The sequence below is a fragment of the Crotalus tigris genome, unplaced genomic scaffold (assembly GCF_016545835.1).
Source record: "Crotalus tigris isolate CLP2741 ecotype Arizona unplaced genomic scaffold, ASM1654583v1 scf7180000017686.862900, whole genome shotgun sequence".
Taxonomy (NCBI): Eukaryota; Metazoa; Chordata; class Lepidosauria; order Squamata; family Viperidae; genus Crotalus; species Crotalus tigris.
The window spans coordinates 290,865-314,748 of NW_024096566.1; the positions used below are offsets into that span (position 1 = coordinate 290,865).

At 39.1% G+C, this 23,884-nt stretch overlaps 1 protein-coding gene across 2 annotated transcripts in view; it reads right to left on the minus strand.

Moving 5' to 3' along the window:
• The window catches only part of STEAP2 (STEAP2 metalloreductase), a 38,886-nt gene extending 15,516 nt beyond the window's left edge, over window positions 1–23,370 (minus strand). Inside the window, exon 1 of one of the 2 annotated variants that reach the window (XM_039337806.1) lies at window positions 22,632–23,370. The gene's annotated coding sequence lies outside the window, so the exon portion shown is untranslated. Of the gene's footprint in view, window positions 1–22,585 lie in introns of both variants that reach the window. The other variant, XM_039337805.1, reaches the window with a different exon arrangement.
• Window positions 23,371–23,884: the final 514 nt, after the last annotated feature.

Consider the following 23,884-nt stretch of genomic DNA (forward strand, 5'->3'; position numbering starts at 1 on the left):
ACAATATGAAAGACCTTATTTCTCTCCTGAAAGCTGGAAAGAAAATCTCTCTAACTCTTGTAAAAATAGGCAGGAAAAAATAGACTTTGATTCTAATCCTCCTTATATGTAGAGTATAACACTAGACAGAGTAAAGTATTCAACAAACGTCAATCCTAGTTATGGAAAACAAAAACAACCTCAGAGAGCATTTGTGACACAATTTTAGAATTAAAGTTAAGTTTTCATGAGAATTCTTCAGGAATATATTTGTCTGCCAAAGTAGGCCTATCAAAATACAAAGAAAAAAATAATGGGAAAATAGGGGAAGAAAAGTGGAAGAGGAAAAAAGTGCAGGGTAAAAGGGAAAAAAGAAAGAAAAACTTTAACTTCTGACTTTTTAGCGGAGTAGAATAAGATAACAACATATAGCCTCAACTGTTTACTTTTAAATAATAATATATTCTAGCCATTTCTATAACAATGAATGCAGTAATGCTTTGAACAAACATGGGCAAATTTAGAGAATGCATCCAAAATCTTATAGAATGCATCCAATGACTCCCATGTATTGAAATTTGGCCAATTTTGATTTTTAAAAAATGATCTAAACATAATCATGACATAATCACAAATCTGTTTATACCATAGAAAATTTCATTAAAATTTGCTGTGGTGATGTTTGTGCTATACTGTTCAATATGGGCTATTTTCAAGGCAGATACATCTTCGAATGTATCCCAATTTTTCCAGTGAAGTCAGTATATTAGAAGCTCTGTGTTGAAGGCATTGAGGAATCTGGTAAAAATGTATCCCTGAAACTATGATCCAATCAGGCATGGATTATCTAGTGCATTTGTCTCTGTGTATACTGTACATTTTTATTAAGAATTTTGATTATATTTATAAAATATAATGTAAACCAAACAAAGACAGGAAAGAGTAACAAGTACAAAGAAATTTATTTATTTATTTAGCCTATGGCAAGTATAAGGAAAAAAAAAAGAGAGAACAAAAAAGTAAGAAAAGAAATACATAAATAAATAAATCCAACATTCATCAAAAGTATAAACAAATTTAGTAACTCTTCACCCCTTTACGTTTGCAACATTTATCTCTTCATCTAATATCCCATCTTTTATTTATAAAGAAATCCATTACACATCTTTTCAGTCCTGGTGCGAACAGAAAGTCCAAAAAGGATTGCTACTGTATTTCCTCAAAAGTAGACCTATCCGAAAATAAGCCTTAGCTTGATTTTTGGGATTGGACCTAATATAAGCTCTACTCCAAAAATAGGCCCTAGTTTGGGGATGAGGCACACACCTAAAAATCAAGAAGGGGTGTGGAGCTGCCCCAGGCGCTCCATACCCACTTACCTTGCAGCCAGGCCTCTCCTCGCCGGCCCACTTCTTCTGCGTCATCCCCAGGCCTGCATTTCGTAGTCAGAGGCCTTTCCAGAAGGCCATTGCAGCCTTTGACTGCGAAATACAGAGCGGAGCCTCATTCTCAGCTGCAGAATGGAGCTGCTCCTTCAGCCGCAGAAGAAGTGGGCCAGCTGGGTGGGGCTGTCAGTTCCCCGAGGTGAGTGGAAAAGACCCCCCAAATAAGACCTGGTGCCTCTTTTGGAGGAAAAAAATAAGACCTGCTCTTATTTTCAGGGAAACATGATAGGAGTCATGGTAGCATAGTGGTTAGAATGCAGTACTGCAGGCTCATTGACTAGCCTTCCATCCTTCTGAGGTTGGTAAAATGAGGACCCAGATTATTGGGGGCAATATGCTGACTCTGTAAACCGCTTAGAGAGGGCTGCAAAGCACTGTGAAGCGGTATGTAAATCTTATTGCTATTGCTTTAACCTTTGCAAACCAATGCAAACGGAGTAATCACTGAGCCGCATGCAGTTCAACAAGAGAATTGGATGCACCCCAAATCCAATCTTTTTACAAAAAAATAAAGGAAGTCTGGAAGAGTGTAGATGAATAGGAGTTGGGAAAAGGTAATTTCTCTTTACATTACTTTTTCCCAATTCCTGTTCATGAACACTCTTCTAAACTTCCTTTATATTTCTAAAATAAACTATATTTTATTATTATGATACTATAATACTGATAGCTTACTGAGAAACAGAAAACTTCAATTTGTCCTCTCTTCCCAGAAATGTATGTACAAGCTTCTTAGTCCAATTTGAGATTAAAATCAAATTATCAGTATTGAAACTCTTACTGAGTATTGTACCACCATCTACTGGTGAGCAAAGAAATTCAATCTGTTTTGTTTTTTGATTTTGCTAAAAGATATACAGATATTCCTGTCTGTTTTTTGAATAAAGCTTGCAACATCCCATATAATGATAAATTTGGCCTCTGATTGGAATTATGCACCTGTGAGGGCGAAGATTCATTCTCCAGCACGATGAGTGTAGAATCCACAGGTGGGTAATCTCAGCCTTCCTGCTCAATTGAGATTAAGTCAGAAATCTGCCATGCCTCCTTTTGGACTGGACCTTCCCAGTTTTTGCCTTAGTCTTAGCTCAGCAGGACACAGTTTTTTTGGCTCCTCGGAAAACTAGATTAGGTTAAATATTAGTTACTAATTAAATTAATTATTTAGTAATCCAAATTAAATATTAGTCTTACTGGTCAATTCGGTTCCAAATTGTATAACTGGCAGCTGACTGCAACCTCGGTTCTAGCGAGCCTTGCAGGCTCCACCCAAGCTTCCTTCCTCGAATTCACAGGCCTCCAATATCAACGCAAAAGGCATTTCTCCAGATCTTCCTTCCAGCTGAGCGATCCCCTTGGGAGGCCAGACGGCCTCAGCAGAGCCCGTTTTGCCGCGAATCATCCAGACGGCGATCCGGATCGCAGCGGAGGCTGCGCAACACTCCAAACTGCAAGTCATTTGTTTTCGGCCTCAGTGGGAGTAGATAGGCCCAAAAGACTCTTAATAGCCCCTTTGAGGTTCCCCTGGACAGGGAAGGCCCGGCCGTCTCACAGACGGCTGTTATTTTTGGCGCGGCTGCAATTTTGAAGGATTTGCAAGTTGCGGCCGCCATTTTGGAACCGCAAAACCCCTCAGAAAGGCTTCCTGGCCTGCTAGGCCCACTCTGTTAATATCCTGCCATGAGCTTCCGGTGTGAGGCGACGGCGATGGCGGCTAGCTTTTAGCCGTCCAGCTGGGGAAGTGTCAGAGCCGCGGAGCGCAGCGTGCATCAGCTGGCCCGCGGCTCGGAAATCCCTTCCCGGGCAAAGGGAAGGGACAGAGAGTGCAGGGATAGAGGTAGAACCCCTGAACCCCCTCTGGATTTGTTTCTAGAGGGGGTGAAAGGAGTGTTCCCTCGGAGCTCCTGCTGATCTCCGCCTCCCAGCTGTTTTTGCTTCCTAGGAAGCAAAAGAAACCGCCGCTTCTATCTCCGTGTTTATAGCATTCTGGTGAGTAATTTTTAAACGGACGGAGCAGTTTAAAGGATTTTTTGTTATAATTTAGGTGTTTATTTTTTTTATTTTTTGATTTCTACTATTATTCCTCCTTTTTTTGTTATATTAGTGAAAGGATTTAAGATGGCGCTTTGAAAGTGTCGGAGTTTTTTTTTCCTTTCTCTTTTGTTTTACTTTCCCTTTTTAAGGACTGGTTTTTGCTTTTACTTTTGCTTTTGGCTTAGAATTTTTTCTTTTGAATTGTTTGCTCTTTTATTTTTTATTCTTTGGATTTACTCTGGACTTTCAAGGACTATAGTTTGTCTCTTTTTAAAAAATTTTTTCTTTTTTTTCCCTCCTCCCTTCCTGGCTGGAGGGGAAAGGGAAGTGACAATTGTGCTTTTTAAAATGGCTTCAAAGAGGCAGCAGCCTTCCTCAATACCCAAGGTTATTTCTTCTCCTATAACTTCCACTGCACAGCTACAACAACAATCTAAACATGTACCACCGGCTCAGCCACCACCCTCCCCTCCTCTATCTGGACTTTCAGCACAAGAGGTTAGAGGCATAATGGGAGAGATTGTAGTTCAAATGAGAGAGGAAATGAATCAATTTGTCTCACAGATTAAATCAGAAATTAAATCTGATCTCAAAGAAGAGATAACGGGGATAAAGACTAAATTGCAAGAAAACAATAATGAATTACGACAAGATATACTGGCAGCTGTTTCAGGTTTGGCTACTGTGGTGGTTAAGCTCGATGCAAGGCTTGAGGAAGTGGAAGACAAAGTTGACTCTTTGGATGACAAAATTCAAGATGTGGAAAGGAAGGTGGACTCCTCACAAGAAGATATTTTGATGTTTCAGTACAGACAAATGGAGTATGCCCTGAGGATCAGAGGCCTCAAGGAAGATGTGAATCAAGATCTGGTGGAGGTGGTCCTTACTGATCTGGCGCTGGCCTTGGATATGGATAAAGGAGAATTACAGAGAGAAGTGGAAAAAATTTATAGGCTCAACTCTTGGATTGCTAAGCAGAAGAACTTGCCTAGAGATGTGGTGATTTATTTTACAAAGAAGTCCCTGCGGAATGAGATTATACAAGCTTTTTACAATAAAAGATTTCAGATTGCTGCCCAAGATGTCATCATTCTAAAGGAAATCCCATCCAAAATTTTAAGAAGCAGGAAAGACTTTGCTTTTTTAACCAATGAGCTTAAAGCTAGATCGATGCCATTTAGATGGGAAATTCCGATGGGTATTGTTTTGAGCCATGCTGGGACACGCTACAGATTGAACACAGTTGACAAAGCTAGAGACTTTTATACTTCGGTCCTGGGTGCAGGCTCAACCTCATCTGGTCGGAAATCTCTGAGTGGCAAGGAAGTTGAGCAGCAATCTGAGGCATTAGATTTGGTTTCCGCTGGGATGATAGAAGCTGTAAAGCAACGCCAGACGGAGGTTAAAGAGCAGAGGATGACCCGTGCAGCCTATAAGCGTAAAGAGAAGGAGCAACGTAAAAAAGAGCCTAAAGAGAGTTCTCCTGGAAGTGCATCACCGCCGGTGGGAGGAGCAAGACCCAAGAGTTATGCAACACACGCAGCTCTTTCAGAGTTTGATGGTGTCTTCTCCAGGCTGCGTGCCAAGGGAGATGGCAAAGTTTTTGACCTGGAATGTTAATGGATTGAATTCTCCTCAGAAACGCAAAAAAATCTTTTATTATTTGAAGCAACATACTAATGATGTTATTTGCTTACAGGAAACTCATATTTTACTTAAAGATCAGAAATATTTAGTTAATGCTCGTTTGGGATCTCATTTTATATCTTCTGCTCCTGGGAAGAAAGGGGGAGTTGTTATATATGTTAAACAAAACCTACCAGCTTGTCTGGTAGAATCAGATCCCCAGGGGAGATATGTGATGATTGAACTTGGTATTTATGGTAAGAAAATACTTATAGTTGGACTTTACGCTCCAAATCAACAACAGGAACAATTTTATAAGCAGTTACATCAAAAAATAACATTGCTTGATTATAGATCAGTGGTATTAATGGGTGATTGGAATGGTGTCTTAGATACACAAAGGGACAAGAAAGGTTCCTCTCCTTTTCTTAAACAAGCAAGGCTACCTAAAGCCTTTTTTGATATGAAAGAAGACTGGGAATTAAGGGATTATTGGCGGGAACGTAACCAAGAGGAGAGAGACTTTACTTTTTTTTCTGATAGACACCAATCTTTTTCAAGAATTGACTTTTTCTTGATTACCACGGACTTGTATAATAAAGTAAAGAATGTTAAGATTTTTCCTAGATCACTGACGGATCATAGTCCAGTTTGGATGGAGCTGATTCAAGAGAAAGAGGAAAGAAGATCCTGGAGAGTTAATGAAAATTTGTTTAGACAAGAGAAGAATGTTCAAAAATTAAAGGAGTGTTTAAAGGACTATTTTGCTTTGAATATGTACAAGGGGACTTCAATGTCAATGGTATGGGATGCAGGTAAAGCATTTATGCGCGGTGTTTTGATAAAAATGAATAATTTTTATAAGCGAAATCAGATTCAGAAACGTAGAGAACTTGAAGATGAAATTAAATTAAAAGAAAGGGCTTTGATTCTAAATCCTTCTGATGAAAGTACTAAAGAATCTGTAAAGTTATTAAGGTCACAATTTAATATGTTGATAGCAGATCAAGCTGCAACCAACTTATTATTTATGAAACAAAATACATTTTGTAATGCTAATAAGCCGGGGAGATGGTTGGCTTATCAATTAAGAAAGAAACAGAGACAGAGAATAATAGAGAAAATAAATTACAAGGGTAAACTAGTTTCTCAGAAGGAATTAATTAAAAAATCTTTTTTGGATTATTATCAAAACTTATATAAATCTACTAATGTACAATTGTTAGATATAAATAAATATTTAGCTGAGGCAAGTTTTCCTAAACTGACTGAGGATCAGAAATATGAAATTAATGGCTTAATTACTAAGGAGGAAATTGCCTCAGCAATTCAACAATTGAAATTAGGGAAAGCACCGGGTACGGATGGGTTAACAGCTGTTTATTATAAAGCTTTAATGGAGGAGATGATCCAACCATTAAATGATCTTTTTAATGGTATCTTACAGGGTTTAGAGATTCCTCCTTCATGGCGTAGTGCCTTTATATCATTGATTCCAAAGGAGGATCAAGATCTTACTTTACCAAAAAATTATAGGCCTATATCTCTTTTAAACGTGGATTATAAGATATTTGTAAAAATTTTGGTAAATAGGCTTATGAGGGTGGTGCATCATCTTGTGCATAAAGATCAATCAGGGTTTATAACAGGAAGGTATATGAAAAACAATGTTAGACAAATTATTAATCTATTAGAATACTTAGATAAGAACAACCAAGTTCCTGCAGGGCTCATATTTTTAGATGCTGAAAAAGCATTTGACCAATTGAATTGGCATTTTATGCTAAGAGTAATGGAAGAAATGAATTTTGGTGAAAACATATTACAAGCCCTTAAGGTAATATATCAAAAACAAACAGCACAACTTATTGTTAATGGAGGTCTTTCGGAGGTTTTCACAATAGAGAAAGGTACTAGACAGGGGTGTCCTTTATCGCCATTGTTGTTTGTTTTAACATTGGAAATATTATTGATCAAAATTCGAGAGTCTCAGGAAATTAAAGGAATATATGTTAATAAAAAAGAATATAAGTTAAGAGCTTTTGCGGATGACTTGGTTGTTACTTTGTCGCAACCTGATTATTCTGTAGTAAACTTATTACAGTTGATTCATCATTATGGCTTGGTCTCGGGTTTTAAGATTAATGTAAATAAGACCAAAATTTTACCTAAAAATATGTCTAGTCAGGAGAAGCAGATTTTGACTAACCTGACGGGTTTTGAGATTGTTAATAAGGTAAAATATTTGGGGGTGATGTTGTCTGTTTCTAATGTAAAATTATTTAAAAATAATTATGAAAGGTTGTGGGTCAGGGTACAGAAGGACTTGAAGAACTGGGAAAAGTTGCAATTATCCCTCATGGGAAGAATTGCAGTGATAAAAATGAATATTTTACCCAAGTTTCTTTTTCTGTTTCAAATGTTACCAATTTTGAAAAATGAGATTAATTTAAATGAGTGGCAGAAGGGTCTTAATAAATTTATCTGGGCAGGGAAAAAGCCAAGGGTTAAGTTTAAAATTATGCAAGACTTCCGTGAGAGGGGTGGACTTAAGGTACCAAATTTGAAATTATATTATGATGCGGTGGTTTTAACACTAATCAGTGATTGGGTAAATTTGACAAATTCTGAGATACTTTATCTAGAGGGATGGGATTTACTTTATGGGTGGCATGCCTATTTAATATTCAATAAAAAAATGGATTGGGCTTTTAAATCTCATATCTTAAGAATTTCTTTACTTAGGATTTGGAGAAAATATTATAAAAGTGATTTCAAAGTACCATTATGGGCTATACCTTGGCATGCGATAGAAGCAATAAAAAGAGGGGTTAAAATGGATATGGTGTCTTACAGACAGTTACTTAAATGGGATGGACAAAACTGGCAATTAAAATCACGGGAAGAGTTAGCACAAGAAAACTTTATTTATTCTTGGTTCCAATATAGGCAATTATTAGACAGATGGAAGATGGATTGTAAGGTGGGTTTTCTTAGAGAAGATGAAAATCTTATCAAGCAAGTGAAGGATTCAAGACAAACCCACATTAAGAGAATTTATGCGGTTTTAGTTGAATTGGATTCAGAAACGGAACTAATTAAAGATTGTATGATAAGATGGGCGCAGAATTTTGGTGAGCCAGTCTCATTGGACACCTGGGAAAATATTTGGGTGAGAAATGTCAAATTTACACAAGCACAGAACTTAAGGGAGAATTTTTATAAAATGTTTTATAGATGGCACCTTGATCCACAAAAAATGTCTTATATGTACCCTGACGTGCAACCCAAATGTTGGAGATGTGGTTATAAGGAGGCTTCCTATTATCATATTTGGTGGTCATGCAGAGAGATAAAAGCATTTTGGATCAAAATATGGTGGAATATCCAGAGAATTTTTAGAAGGAGGGTAAAATTTACTCCGCAATTATTTTTGTTAGGTATTGTTACAGATTGTGATACAAAGGAGGTTGTTTTGATGTTAAATTTGATTACAGCCGCTAGGCTGTTAGTAGGACAATATTGGAAGAAGGAATCTTTGCCTACATTGCAGGAATGGTTTCTTAAAGTAGCTTATCTGGCGGAAATGGCAAAGATTTCGGCTTTCTTAAAGCAACAAACGCAAGAGAAGTTTCTTGCTGTTTGGGATAAATGGATAAAATTTATACAATTTAGATTGGGTATACAAAAATATTATATAGTTTTTTCATAAGTTTTATTTTCATATATATTATAGATAATCTTTTTATATATATAAATATAAAGTTCTTAATTTAATTTTTATTTTTACTTCTTAAGCCTATATTCTGCTCTGGGAAGCTCAGGGGGGGGGAAGGGAGGGGGGGGTTTTGGGAGGGGTGGGGTTTTTTTTTTTATATATATGTATTGTTTAGTTTTATTTTTTTGTATATGTTGTCTCTTGTTTTGTATTCTTTTTTCTTTTTTGTAAAATTTATAAAACTTTTAATAAAAAAAAAAAAAAAATATCCTGCCATGACAGGCACGGATCGGGGGGGGGCGAACCGGACAATTTAAAATCAGACTGCAGCCACGGTACCTTACCATTGGTGGCATAGGTGGCACGACCGCCATTTTGGATTCCCCAGTCACCTTCTTGGCCTATCAGCAATCTCTTTGACCTGCGGCCTTACCACCTCATTAGAAACCTTCCAAGCCTCACAAGGCCCTTGAGGTCCTAGAAACTGATCTGAACAGATCTATTAATAAAAGTGCTCATCTGGGCATTCACGACGAATGACAACTTCCATACAAGAGGGGGAATTTTATTAGTATCCACCTGTCCCATTTAGCCATGTGGCGCTGTGCCGCAAGACCTGACAAATAATTCTAGATAATTATCTGGCTGTCAGCCATTGCTGTTGCTCAGAGCGTGCGAGTTCCCTCTCTGACAACCAGATCTGCGTACTTAACCCCCCCCCTCCGGACATCTCCTGCCTGGAATATCCAGGTGGCAATGGCAGACAGTGCAACTCCTCAGCCATCGCAGGGCTCTTCTGTTCCCCCTTCAGAAAAAAAGCGCAAATCATCTGAATTGGAAGCAGGAGGAAAGAAAAAATCTAAGGCAAAGGCCTCGTCCACCAAGAAGCCCTCCAAAGCTGCTGAGAGAGAGGCCTCAAGGAGACATCAGGCACTGGAGAGGGAATTCTCCAGAGCTCAAAGGTTCACCTCCAATGGAGCAGAAGTGGACCGCTCACTATTTGAGTCTCAATTCGCGCCTCCCCTGTGATGCCCCTAGGGCATGGTCTCCTCAGGAGGAAACTGGACAAGTCGGTTCCCCTGTCCCCTCTCTAACAAGCACTTAGGGAAATTTCCCCTCCCCCAAAACACAGCAAGGCCCAGAAGCCACGTATACCCCTATGCCAGCTAGCATCCGCCCCACAGACCAACAGGGCATGTGGTCGGACCAATTTCAGGCCTTTATGCAATACATTGTTTTGTGCAAAGGCCTTTACCAGGCGTTTGCACAATACATGGGTCAATGGCCTTTACAGATGCCCCCTCCCCCCACCATCCCTGCCTCAAACAGGCCCTACCCTGTTTGCCAGTTCAGGCAATTCTGATACATCCTCCCAAATAGCAGAGGAGGGATCCGTGGACCTTGAAGCTTCGGACATATCTATGTCAGAGGACGAGGAGGCGGCTCCAGATCCATCCCCGGCATCTGGTCTCTTTTTTATTTCGATCACTGCTCCTAAAGGCCTGTACCATGGCCAACCTCACTCCTGAACAGGAGCCTAAGCCATCTACCACCACCACCCAAGACTTGAACCCTCTGTCTCAGAGCCGGTGGTTGAGGAGAAACAGATTCCATGCCCGACTTTCTTCCGCAGCACGGTGGAAAAGCAGTGCTCTTCGCTGGGCACTTTCCCTTCTCCCAGCAGGACAGAGAAAAAACTTTTCAATGTCTCCTCTTCCTTTTCTTCCCTCCTGGAGATGCCACTTGCGGACACTCCACTAACTTCCTTGTTTTCTTCCTCCACCATTCCAGGAGACATGGCAGAGGCCTTGAAAGTGGAGGAAAAGAGATTTGAGTTTTCCCTCCGCAGAGCTTACCAAGTTTCGGGGTGGGCGATCAAGGCGGCTACATCATCGTCTTTTTTTGCCAGGTCGTCCATCATGTGGCTCTGTGAGCTCCAGGCCCTCATTCCCCCTGGCCAGATGCGCCAGACATTGGGCAAATTGGTCGCAGCATCTGAATATGTGATGGACGCGTCGCTCCACTCTGCCAGGTACTCCGCCAGATCTATTGCAGCCACTGTCTCAGCCTGCAGACTGCTTTGGTTAAAACAATGGCTGGCCGACCTGAAGTCCAAGTGGCGCCTATCGACTGTCCCTTATAGCGGCACGCACCTCTTTGGCCCAGTCCTCGAGCCATATCTCATAGAGGGAAAGGACAAGCACAAGGAACTTGCACACCCCTTTAAGAGGACGGGCAGAAAGCCTTAACAGGATTTCCGTAGGCAACCCTTTCGTTCTGGTGCCACCTGGGATTGGAGGCAGCCCTATCGGGTCGGGCAGTCCTGGGGTTGGTCCCGGAGCTCTCGTTCCTTCCCCCCTAGACAGGATCGCCAGCAGGACTGCCAGACCCCTAGAACCAGGGCCCAGTACCAGACCAAGTGGCCCTTTTGGGGTACTGGAGGCCGTTCCTACAGATGGAACAAGTGACGCCAAGGCAACCTCTCCCATAGGGGGCCGTCTGTCCCTATTCAGCGACACTTGGGAGGCCACCACCACAGACTCATGGGTGATAGACACCATATGACATGCCCTCGCCCTGGAGTTCTTATCCATACCTCCAGGGCGTTTCCTACCATGCCCCAACACAAGAAACGCCATCAAGGCAGGAATCATGTCCATGGCCATCTCCCACCTACTGGAGATAGAGGCCATAGAGCCGGTGCCCATGGAACAGAGGGGACAGGGGTTTTACTCCATCCTGTTCGTGGTACCGAAGACCTCAGGAGGCTGGAGGGCAATATTCGACTTGAAAGGACTAAACTATTTCTTGGCCTACAAGCGGTTCAAGATGCAGACTCTCAAGTCCATCCTGGCCAGTATCAGGAGGGGGGATTTCCTGTCCTCCATAGACCTGACTGAAGCTTACTTTCACGTCCCGATCCTTCCTGAACACCGCAAATTCCTCCGGTTTTGTTATGTGCACCGGCATTTTCAGTACAAAGCACTCCTATTTGGCCTTTCCTTGGCCCCACGGATGTTTACGAAGATCTTAGCGGTTTTAGCCGCCCATCTGAGAATGATCCCGATGCGCATACAATGCTATCTGGACGATATCCTTATCCAATCCCGTTCCTTCCATTCGGCCCAATTGGACCTGGAAATCACCATCAGGACTCTTCAAGCTCACGGATTCTCCATGAACTTCCAGAAGAGCCACATGGTCCCATCAACTTGCCTCCTCCACCTGGGGGCGATCATAGACTCCAATCTGTGCGAGGTCTTCCTTTCCCAGGATCACCGGAACAACATCTGGACCCTCATCCACCGTATTCAGAGAGAGAAGGTAATTCCCCTAGTCCAACTGTCTCAACTACTGGGGAAGATGGTCTCCTGTATGAGGATCATTCCATGGGCCAGACTGCACTCCAGTGGTTCCTGCTACCCTTTCAGAAGCAGAACATGAGTTCTTCCACCAGGAGGGTGAGGGTCCCATGCCAAACATTGTCATCTCTTCTGTGGTGGACCTCATCGGCAATGGCCAGGGGATCCCCTTTCAAGGAGTCTGCCAGCCTCACCTTGACCACGGACGCCAGCCTGTTTGGCTGGGGCACTCATCTCTAGACACATCTAGCCCAGGGTCAATGGTCCCGTTCGGACTTGAGCCACAACATAAACTGGCTAGAACTAAGGGCCATTCACCTGGCACTCCGCCACTTCTCCACCATAGTAGTGGGGAGCCACGTACTGATATTGACAGACAACGTGGCAGCAAAGGCACACGTCAACAGGCAGGGAGAGACCCGCTCCAAGTCCCTTATGCTCAAAGCCCATATCCTGGGCTCTTGGGCAGAGGGCAATCTAAGATCCATCAAAGCAGAGCACAAATCGGGGGAGGCGAACCATCAGGCAGACTCCCTGAGCAGGTCCACGGTGGACCACTCAGAGTGGCGTCTTCCATGGGTCAGAAGGTTTCCTCTTCGACCACTGGAAGGTGGATTAAGGCATGCGTTGCCCGTGCCTATCTCTCTCAGTTCCTACCAGTCCCTAGATGCATCACTGCCCACTCCACTCACAGTGTGGCTACATCAGCGGCCTGGTCTACCCAGGCATTCATTGCGGAAATCTGCAGGGCTGTAACTTGGTCCTCTCCTTCTTCATTCATCAGACATTAGAAGCTAGACAAGTTTGCCTCTGCGAATGCTTTGTTTGGTCGGAGAATGTTACAGCAAGTAGTTCCATCTGGTGGGACACATTCCCAGACTATTCCCCCCCTGTAGGGACATGAGGGGCTTTGGTATGACCCACCGGTGGATTCTACACTCATCATGCGTTGTCTTACCTGAACGCCTTTTCTCAGCATGATGATGTAGAATCCACACCCACCCTTAAAGGCCGTCTGGGCCTGTGTCAGAGTAGAAGGAGCCAACGCGTCAGACTTCATCATGTTTTGCTTTGCCTTGTTCAAAAACTGGGAAGGTCCAGCCCAGAAGGAGGCATGGCAGATTTCTGACTTAGTCTCAACTGAGCAGGAAGGCTGAAATTACCCACCGGTGGATCCTACATCATCATGCTGAGAAAAGGCGTTCAGGTAAAACAACGCCCCTTCTCCGAGCTCAGAGAACGAACCTTCACCCTCATCCTACATCCGATCTACAGATATTCGCCACTTATGCACCTGTGTTGTGTAAAATACAAAAAAATACAAATATATTGGAAAATGATATGCAGGTATTCCTTGATTTATGACTGATTGCTGACCGACTGGTCAAAGTTACATTGGACTCTATGAAAAGTACTTATGACCCAGATTTGAAGTTCTGACAGCCCCCTTGGTCACATGATCACATTTTAGGTTCTTGGCATCCAACTTGCATTTATGGCCATTTTTGATGTCTATACTCATGTGACCACGATTTATGACATTGCCAGAAATTCGCAAAAAGCACTCATAGCAAACAATGGGTTCGCTTAATAAATGCTGTGTTTGCTTAACAACCCCTGCAAAAAAGTTTGTCAAATCAGGCATGGCTACATGACCCATTTAATAACCATCACAACTTATAGCCATAATTACCTGCAGTTTGTACATGAACTTATGTCTGTTTACTAATTTCTGTTAACCAATCTTCTGTATATACAACTAGGGGTAATCACCCAATTGAAGCAATGCCAATAAAATATACAATTTTAGTATTTAAGCGTAACATAACTTATATGGCAAAAAATAATGTCTTCTTTATTCTTACAGAGGTGATAATGTATCTTATGATTAAATATTTGTTAAATGCAATTGCTATAATACTTATATTAATATTTTTACAACAAACAAAAGCACTTTATTACTTCTCAAAATTTGTAGTTCAAGTATTTGATTACTCAAATATTTCTTTTTTTTAAATGGAAGTATTAGGCATATGGAAATATTAGTCTTAAATGTGATTTGAAAACCCAATTTTTGGTCAACAAACATTCTGCCAAAGCAATCTGATGAAATAATATTTTGTCAAACTAATGATGAGAAATAATGAATTACAGCATCCTTCAAAAGTGGTATTTTCAAAGGCACACTCTGAACCATTTTGCAATTTGCTAATGTTTAGAATGTTTATTTTTATTTGCTCTTGAACAACTAACTAAATCTACAAGATTTATACATTTATATTAAATAATTATTAATCTTGAAGCTTCTAAAAATTACTTATTAACTTTTATATGGTAGTTCTGCAATCAGAACAACTGAGACCTTTTCTTTAAAATACTGACATTCTGAACTTTTTTATATGCAATTTTCCGATAGTGATACAATAGTTAATGCAATACTATTTACTTAGTCAGTTTGTCACTTTTAATTCAACAAATAGCAGTGAAAGAGTTACCAAAACCTGCTGTTGGATTTGAACTTTTGGGTAAGCAATGCAGCAATATGACAGAAAAGTATTGCTACATCTCTAAATGCTTGAGTTTACAGTGTAGAACTGTAAACAAGATACTCCAGGATAGGGTAAAACTCTAAATAACATTCTTATTTATTTAAAAAAAATTGACTGATCATTCCTTTAATCCTCGTCAATTTAGCACCATATTTTAATTATTTATATATGTTTGCAGATAGTGATACAATAGTTAATGCAATACTATTTACTTAGTCAGTTTGTCACTTTTAATTCAACAAATAGCAGTGAAAGAGTTACCAAAACCTGCTGTTGGATTTGAACTTTTGGGTAAGCAATGCAGCAATATGACAGAAAAGTATTGCTACATCTCTAAATGCTTGAGCTTTACAGTGTAGAACTGTAAACAAGATACTCCAGGATAGGGTAAAACTCTAAATAACATTCTTATTTATTTTAAAAAAATTGACTGATCATTCCTTTAATCCCCGTCAATTTAGCACCATATTTTAATTATTTATATATGTTTGCAGAATACTTATAGTTTCATTACAGCAATAACCTGGGTCCTTTAAAAATATGGACTCGTATACTGAACTATATTAGCGAAGACATCTGCCATAAATGTTGATGGTCAAAAATATTAGTAATCTGAGAAAAGAAGATTGCAACATTAGCATCTGACAGTAAAATCTTTGAACTCATGAAAATAAGAATGGAAAGTCTGAAAAATCTGGGCTAATATTTAACATTAAAAAAACAAATTCTACTGTATCTAATAAATTTAATGATAAAAAGTTGCAGCTAGCAATGTGCTTTCTTGGGTCTAAGAACAGATAAAAATGGATATTTTGCTATAGAAGGAATACAAATTTAGACAAGAATATTTTAAATTATCTAACAATGAATAACAAAATGGAAAAACCTTCACAGATTCCAACAAAGTGGGAGAAGAAGGAGCCTAAGGCAATCCTTGTGGATCTGCATTCCATATCTCTGGGACAATAAAGGAGAATGTTGTTTTCTACCCACCAGAAAGATGGGCTTTTGATAGAAAGCTTATCTTATTTAAATACTTTTCCTTTTGATCTTCTAAATTGTATAGATCTGCGATAATCAGAAAACTGGACACTGGATACTGAGAAGATTCAAAAGTTTTGAATTACAAATTTATAATATGGTTACTATGAATACAATGGATTTCTAGGAGACTAGTTAGTCCTGGAGGGCGAGCTCCCATTACTTGCCCCAGCTTCTGCCTACCAGTTCAAAAGCATGCAAATGCAAGTAGATTAATAAGAGGGTAACAGCATTCCATGCTCCTTTGGCATACAGATATGCTGGCCATATGACCATGGAAATTGTCTTTGGACAATGCTAGCTTCCTTGGCCCTAGAACTGGACATGACTCACAGGAAAACCTTTACCCTTTTCGTTAGTCCTTAACCAAATAAGGCTGATTATTTCTTTGAGATAATGATCATCAAGCAGAAACTGACATATTTTAGCAGGTGATGCTAGTGGCTGCTGGACTATAAAAATTACTATAAAATTACTATAAAGTTGATAAAATTAAGGAAAATAGCAGAAACAGGTGACAAGTGATAAGAATAATGAATAGAATAAAAATAAATCTGGAAAATCCTTAGAAAATTTAGAAATTAATACTAGAGACAGAAGTGGTTAGCATACAATTACTAGAAGTTGATGGCATGTAATCATTTGTATGAAAATCAGCTACAGTACCATTATCTTCAGTTTTGCAGAATGTTCTGTCATTTCATGCATCAGAATGGCAAATTGTCTTCTGCTGCATCCCTTAAAAACAAGTTATTTTTTTTCCAATACTGAATCTAAATATGATGAAGCAAGTTCTAATAGATTCATGGAATAAAAGGAACATAATAGCACTAATAAATCTTATTATGGTTTATCACAGTCAACCAGGCTCTCAGACTCAGTTGTCTTTCCCAAGGACTTGGGATAGGCAGATGTTGATGTTTAATGGTGTTACAAATATTACTGCAGGATGTAAGCTGTTGCGAATAAAGCTGCCTTTTGCAATGGACTGATGGCAATTTTATCAATGCTGACAGTGTTTAAGTCGTGCTCCAGTTGTTTTGGGATTTCATTCAAGGCACCAATTATCATTAGTAGTACTCTGCTTTCTTTTACCACAATCATTCTAGTTTTATTTGCACGTCTTTGTATTTTGTTATCTTCTCCAGTTCTTTCTCTTTTGCTGTCTCCAGCAACAGAGTCCGCTATCCAGATTATTTTTGTCTTTCTTATCAATAATTGTTAAGTCTGGAGTATTAAGTGGCAGGTGCCTGTTGGTTTGAATTCTAAAGTTCCAGAAACTTTAGTGTCTTCATTTTATATTACTTTTTCTATTTTATGGTCACATCAGTTCTTGCTTGCAGGCAAATGATATTTCTTGCAAATCTTTCAGTGCCATTGCTGCTACTTTGTCATGCCATTGTTTATAGTCAATCCATGTAAGCTTCTTTTAGCAGCTAACCAGGTGATAATATTATTATCTATTTTTATTATCAATGAATTTAGAGATATGGTTAGTCCCTTTACTTACTGGCAGCCTTGTTTAATGATTGTTCAAAGTTACAACAGTTAAAAACAGCTTTTCAACTAATCTTTATAATAGAATTAAGATCATGAAAAATGTTAATACCACTTTACAATGCCTTAATAAGACCACACTTGGAATATTGCAAATCAGTTTTGGTCACCACGATATAAAAAAGATGTTGAGATTCTAGTCTAGAAGGGATGCAGAGAAGAGCAACAAAGGTGATTAGGGGACTGGAGGCTAAAACATATAAGGAACGTCTGCTGGAATTGGGTATGTCTAGTTTAATGAAAAGAAGGACGAGAGATGACATGATAGCAGTTTTCCAATATCTAAGTGGTTGCCACAAAGAAAAGGAAGTCAACCTATTCTCCAAAGTATCTAAAGGCAGGACAAGAAACAATGGATAGAAACTAATCAAGGAGACAACCAACCTAGAACTAAGTGAAATTTCCTGACATAACAATTAATCAGAGGAACAACTTGGCTCCAGCAGTTGTAGGTTCTTCAACACTGGAGGTCTGTAAGAAGAGAGTGGACAACCATTGTCTGAAATAGTATAGGGTTTCCTGCTTAAGCAAGGAGTTGGTATAGAAAACCTCCAAGGCTACTTTCACCTCTGTTATTCTGTGTTTCTTAATGATAAAATTGAGAGTGACATAAGTCTGGCACAATCATGTGAGTTTTGCTTAGCAACTGTGGTGTTTAGCAACAGTTGATGGTCCCAATTGTGGTTGGTAAATGAGGGTTGCCTGTTCAACAGTGGGATAATACTGTAAAAAAATCAATTAATCAAATGATATAAGAATGAAGATGAAGACAGGATCCATGAGTATAAAAGATTAGAACACTAGTTTTAGAACACTTCAAAAATGACAGGATAAAGATGAGACAGCAAAACAAATTTGCAACTGTGAGAAATACTAGTAAAAATAAATATAAATGGCACTAATAAACACAGATGAGTTTCAGGCAATGATTTAGAATGTTTAGTGTTTATTCAAAATGTTCTGGCTATAGAAGATGCTGCCAGACAAGTTGAACTTCCCTGTGACAAAACAACTATTTCAACAGAATATAAAGCTGGATTTGTAAACTTTAGAGACTTTGTGGTTAGCAATTCAGATGACTAGAACATTGCTGGAGACAGACACGTACCCTTAAAAACAGTTCTGACTAAAATGTTCCAGCTCAGTGATAGCATTAAGTAACAACAGACAAAGCACAGTGGGATCTGTCTCTGAACCCACTGCCATGTATCTGGGAAGATGTGCTGAGGGAATATTATCACTTCTATCCATATATCCCATGACATCCATCGAAATATCCTTATAATATAATTTATTTCTGAATAAAAACACACAGGAGTATTAAATAAATATAACCAGATTTTAGGCATATATACACTTTGAGGTAAATTTGTAATCTTCCATAAGATTCTTTTCTAAATGTACATGCTGATAATCATTTTATGGTATCTGACAGTTTCATGTACTGTGGTGCTGGATTATGTGAACAGATAAATTGCCATACACAATGCATAATTATCTTGATATTTTACTTCACATTTTAGTTTCAGAAAATAAAGTGAATGACAAAATACAGAAAAATATAAAAACAATAAGCAATTAAAGCATATTCATAAGAAGCTAAACTAGCAGGAATAATAAAAGTACTATTAGTAATCATTATTAAAAACCCAGTCTCAAATATATGATTAGTTTTTTTAAAAAATGTCTTTATTTGCCATCTAAATCTTGAGGCAGAGGATACTACATACAGGATTCTGACAACATCATCTTATTTTGAACATTTGTATCAAATATGCTCTTGAGATCAATGGTATATATGACAAAATGAAATACCTGTTCATTTTAAAGGATGACTTAAGGGAGGGGAGAATAACTCTCCATTTTAAGTTATGTAAAGTTTTAAAAGGTTAAAATCAGCTCCTTTAACTTTATTCATAACCTGGCAGCTGGTGCAACTGATAAGATTAATGGGCAATTCCACCTATTTGCTGGTTAAAATTCTAGCAGCATTACTGAATACCAGTTGAATTTTCTGAAAAATTTTTAACAGCAGTTAATTAGGGAACTGGGGGCTAAAACATATAAAGAACTAGAATTGGATATGTCTAGTTTAATGAAAAGAGGACTATGGATGACATGATAGAAGTATTCCAATATCTCAGGGGTTGCCACAAAGAAGAGGGAATCAAATTATTCTCCAAAGCACTCGAAGGCAGGGCAAGAAGCAATGGATGGAAACTATCAAAGAGAGAAGCAACCTAAAACTAAGGAGAAATTTCCTGACAGTTAGAACAATTAATTAGTGGAACAACCTGCCTCCAAAAGTTGTGAATGCTCCAACACTGGAAGTTTTTAAGAAAAGACTGGACAACTATTTGTCTGAAATGGTATAGGTTCTCCTGCTTGAGCAGGGAGCTGGACTAGAAGACCTCCAAGGTCCCTTCCAGCTCTGCTCTATTCTATTCTATTCTATTCTATTCTATTCTATTCTATTCTATTCTATTCTATTCTATTCTATTCTATTCTATTCTATTCTATTTATCAAAAATTATTTTAATCACATATAATATAAGCTATTGTATTATGAATAAGAGTTTGTAGATATGAAGCTAGTCATTCAACAAAATGAAAAACCATCTTAGATCGAGAGAAAAGATATATTTGATCTACGGTGTTGCATGAGTGCTACCTGCTTGCTCCCATACTATCCAAAACATCTTTCTACTTTAATTCCAAAATATTATGCAGAACTTTTATCAATATTTATATTGATAAACATTATACCAATATCAAACTAATAGATGTAGTTTTTGTTTACAATTCTGGTGGTTATAATTTTTTCTTTTGCAATACATTTCAAAACAGATGTGCATAAGATCATGTCATTAATGTTTTAAGATAATCTTTAGTTAGTAATGAAGTTGGACTTGGCATAAGCACCTGTAACTCTTGAATGTGTGCCAGGAAAATGAAGTAGTTTGTTATAATCCATTAAAGTATGTTGTTTCAGAATTGTTGGATCATCTATGAAATATAAATAAGCTAACTTATGATATGATAAGAATCCTGTATTTTCTTATATATAGTCCAATTACTAATTGCCTTGTTTTGCAAACTTTCAAAGTTACAATAGTGTAAAAAAATATTTTGTGACCAATCCTTGCATTTACAACTGTTGCAATGTCCCATACTTCTGTAGTGTCCCCATGCTCACGTGGATTGCCATTTGTGTGCCTTCCCCAACCAGCTTGCAACAAGCAGAGTTAAAGAAAACAGAAATAAAGTTGTAAATGGTGATCACATGATGTTTCACTTAACAACTATAGTGACTTGCTTAATGACTGACTAGGAAGTGACATCTTAAGTCCATCATGGTGATATGATTTTTTTGGCTTAGCAACCACATTGCTTAGCAATGGAACTACCAGTCCCAATTGTAGTTGCTAAGCAAAAACTACCTACATTTACATCCCCATTTTTTAGTCTTTTAGGCAAGGTAATCTTTTTCCTGTAAACTATCATTTAAAAGTTCAAAGGGTATCCTCCAGATGCTGCCACTGCTTATTTGATTTGGACACATTCTCAAAGAAAATCATAAATAGAGGAAAAAAATATTTTCGCCAGAAATAAAAACACATGAAAATAAAAAAAAAATTAAGCCATTTTTAATGGGGGGCATACAAATGATCACTTAATTATATTAATTATCACCTAGGGTAGTTTTCCTTTTCATTTTCAAGTACAGCTGACCAAGCCATCCTAAGGTAAAGTATATTTTAAGATAATCTCCTAATTTATTAGTACCTAGCAATTCAAAAGCATACAAATATGAGTAGATAATAAATAGGTATCAATTCAGTGTGAAGATTAACAGCTCTCCATGCTGGCCACGAGACTATGGAAATTGTCTTTGGACAATGCTGGCTTCCTTGGGCAAGAAATGGAGATAAGCACCTTGCCTTGGAGTCAGATATGATTGACAAGGAAACCTTTACCTCCCCCCCCCTAATTTATTAAGGCTCAATAGATGGTAAAATGGGGGGATCTAATCAGAACTCTAATCTAATCAGGAATGGGTTTTTCCTTGGGAGACCGCCAAGGAATATTAGGGTTGTAGCTTGGACTGGAAACTTAAAAACTATCCTGGAAAAATGGAATGGCATTCTCTACTGTTGCCAAGATTACTGCATGGCTATATGCATTACCAGGAATTATGATAGACTCAAAGACGACTTACATTTCTGCTCTCAATGTAAGTATTATAAATGCATTATAGTTATGCTCCCATGTTGAAAGTGGATGCTTATCTGCATTTTGGATTGTGGATATAACAGGTAGTTCAGTGAAAGGCTTTAATTAGGAAGTAATTATAGAATTCATTTGTAATATTGGTGAGTGGAAGAGGATCCATTACATTCTGTGCAGATACCTCTCTTCCATCTCATTATTAAGATTTGATCAAAGGAAGGTTACTATGCGCAATATATTTAATTTCCATTTTACATACTGAACTTTATTTCTAAATGACCATAAAAGTGTGTAGATCACCCAAAATTTCCAGTTAGAGCTCCCAATGATCTTTGCAATACTAAACTCCTGTGCTGTACCCAGGACTGAACAGGGAGCCTCTAAAGCTCATGTCCTATTGATTCTCTCTCCTCTACTTAGACTTTCGACACAGTGGTGTATTCTTTGACCTCTGCAGTTTAACAGCTAACCCATGGGTTAATCATTTTGTTGACTGTGCCTTGAAAAGAAATATAAAGACAAAAGATCTAATCATGGTTTTATTAGCCTGTAACCCACAGCAACCACATAATTAGGCCATATATAAACCTTGCTTTATTAAATTTCGTTTTTGCTCTGCAGCTTTGTCCTGAACTATTTGCAAGAGGATATCATGTCAAATAGCACTAAGGATTCAGCCTTTTGTATTTCTTTGGGGGGGGGAGCGAGGGAGGGGCGGTATATTCTGTTTTCCAGGGCCGTTTTCCATCCTGTCACCAGTTGAAAACCCCACAGGGCGAAGTTAAATAAAAATCAATGCTTCAGCTCGAGCAAGCTATTTCTCTCTACGCTCGCTGTCCTCCCCCCACCCTCTAGCCAGGATTTCCCTGCTCTTTGCTTTTATTTTCGGAAGGGACTGCGATGGAAAAAAAATAATCACGGGGGGTACGGAGAGTAGGTAAACCCGCGAGAGGCTCAGCTTCTCCCCCGTTTTTCCTCTTGGCTCTGCGTGATGTTACTTAATGAATTCATCTCAGCTTTGCTTGCTGTTTCTTTATTGCTCACCTCACTTCATCGCCCGTGCCGCTGCCCTCCGTTCCCTCTTGCTCACCAATCTTCAGCTTGCTGCGGTAGCTTCCAGCCAAGAGGAAAAGGCGCGCTTCTTTCGCCGCCTCGTCAACTCTGTCGTTTTGGAGATGGGTGCCACAGGCGAGCAGAGGCCGAGTGGGCAGCCCGCTTCGTCCTTGAACAGAGCACCGAGAAGGGGAGGAAACGGCAGTGGAGTATGGACAACAAGGGGGAGGGGGGCAAAGCAGCCGCCGCTTGTGCGCGTGCAGTCAGACAGAAGACGCCGCCGACTGCAGCGGGCGACTTCCACCCGAGCATGGAAGCGCGCGTGCGGAGGGGGGACATTGAACAGGCCCTACGGGCACTGTGCTCTTGCTCGCTCAGGAAGACCGAGAAGAGTCTAGCTGACAGACAAAAAACAAAAAGAAAAAACTTATAGTCCAGGAGCTTTATTTACTTCTGTTCTGGGTGTCCCTAGAATTACAGAACAAAAGCAAATATTTAGAAGATAAGGTGACTTCGCTTGATATACTATGTAATCCTAGCTTACCCTTCTGCCTGTGTACCTACTTATTTATATAAAATAATCCTAAACTAAAGTACTCCTGTGGGCTACTAGGTTGTGATCATGACTCATTTTTTCCAGCCTTCCTGAGGCATTGCAAATGTGATGCCAAAGATTAAATTGCGTGCATGTATACGTACAACTTAATGCTTGCTGAGGTTATTTAATAAAAGGAGATCATGTATAGCTGTTGTCCTAGTAATTGGTCTTGTAAATACCCTTGACCCTCGGTCATGTACTGATCAAAAGTACATTTGTGGAAATGTTCTCAAAGGTCTTTTTGTTCCACATGATAAATAGTTGAGAACGGTTTTCAGCGCATACTAGTACTGTAGAATTGAGGCTATTACTACAAATATTGTTATAATAATTGCAGGTAGTTCTCATTTAGCTAGTACTCATTTACTGATCATTGTTACAAGAGTGTTGAAAAAGTAACTTTAGGATCAATCCTTGCATTTATGACCTTGAGATCTGTAAACAAAGGAAAGTTAAGTATGGTAAGATTATAAGCACAGTTCTGGTTTCACTTAGCAACCAGTTTTCTTAATGACTTAGTTGCCAATCCCAACTATGGTTGCTAAATGAGGACTATCTTTACTTTTCTCCAGATTAGTTGCTTCTTACAAGCTCATGTTAAATAACTTTAGTATGAAGACAGAAGATTGGGCTGAGTGTTATAACTGGAGCAATTAGCTAGTGGGCAAGTAATTTAACTTTAATTTGTTGTG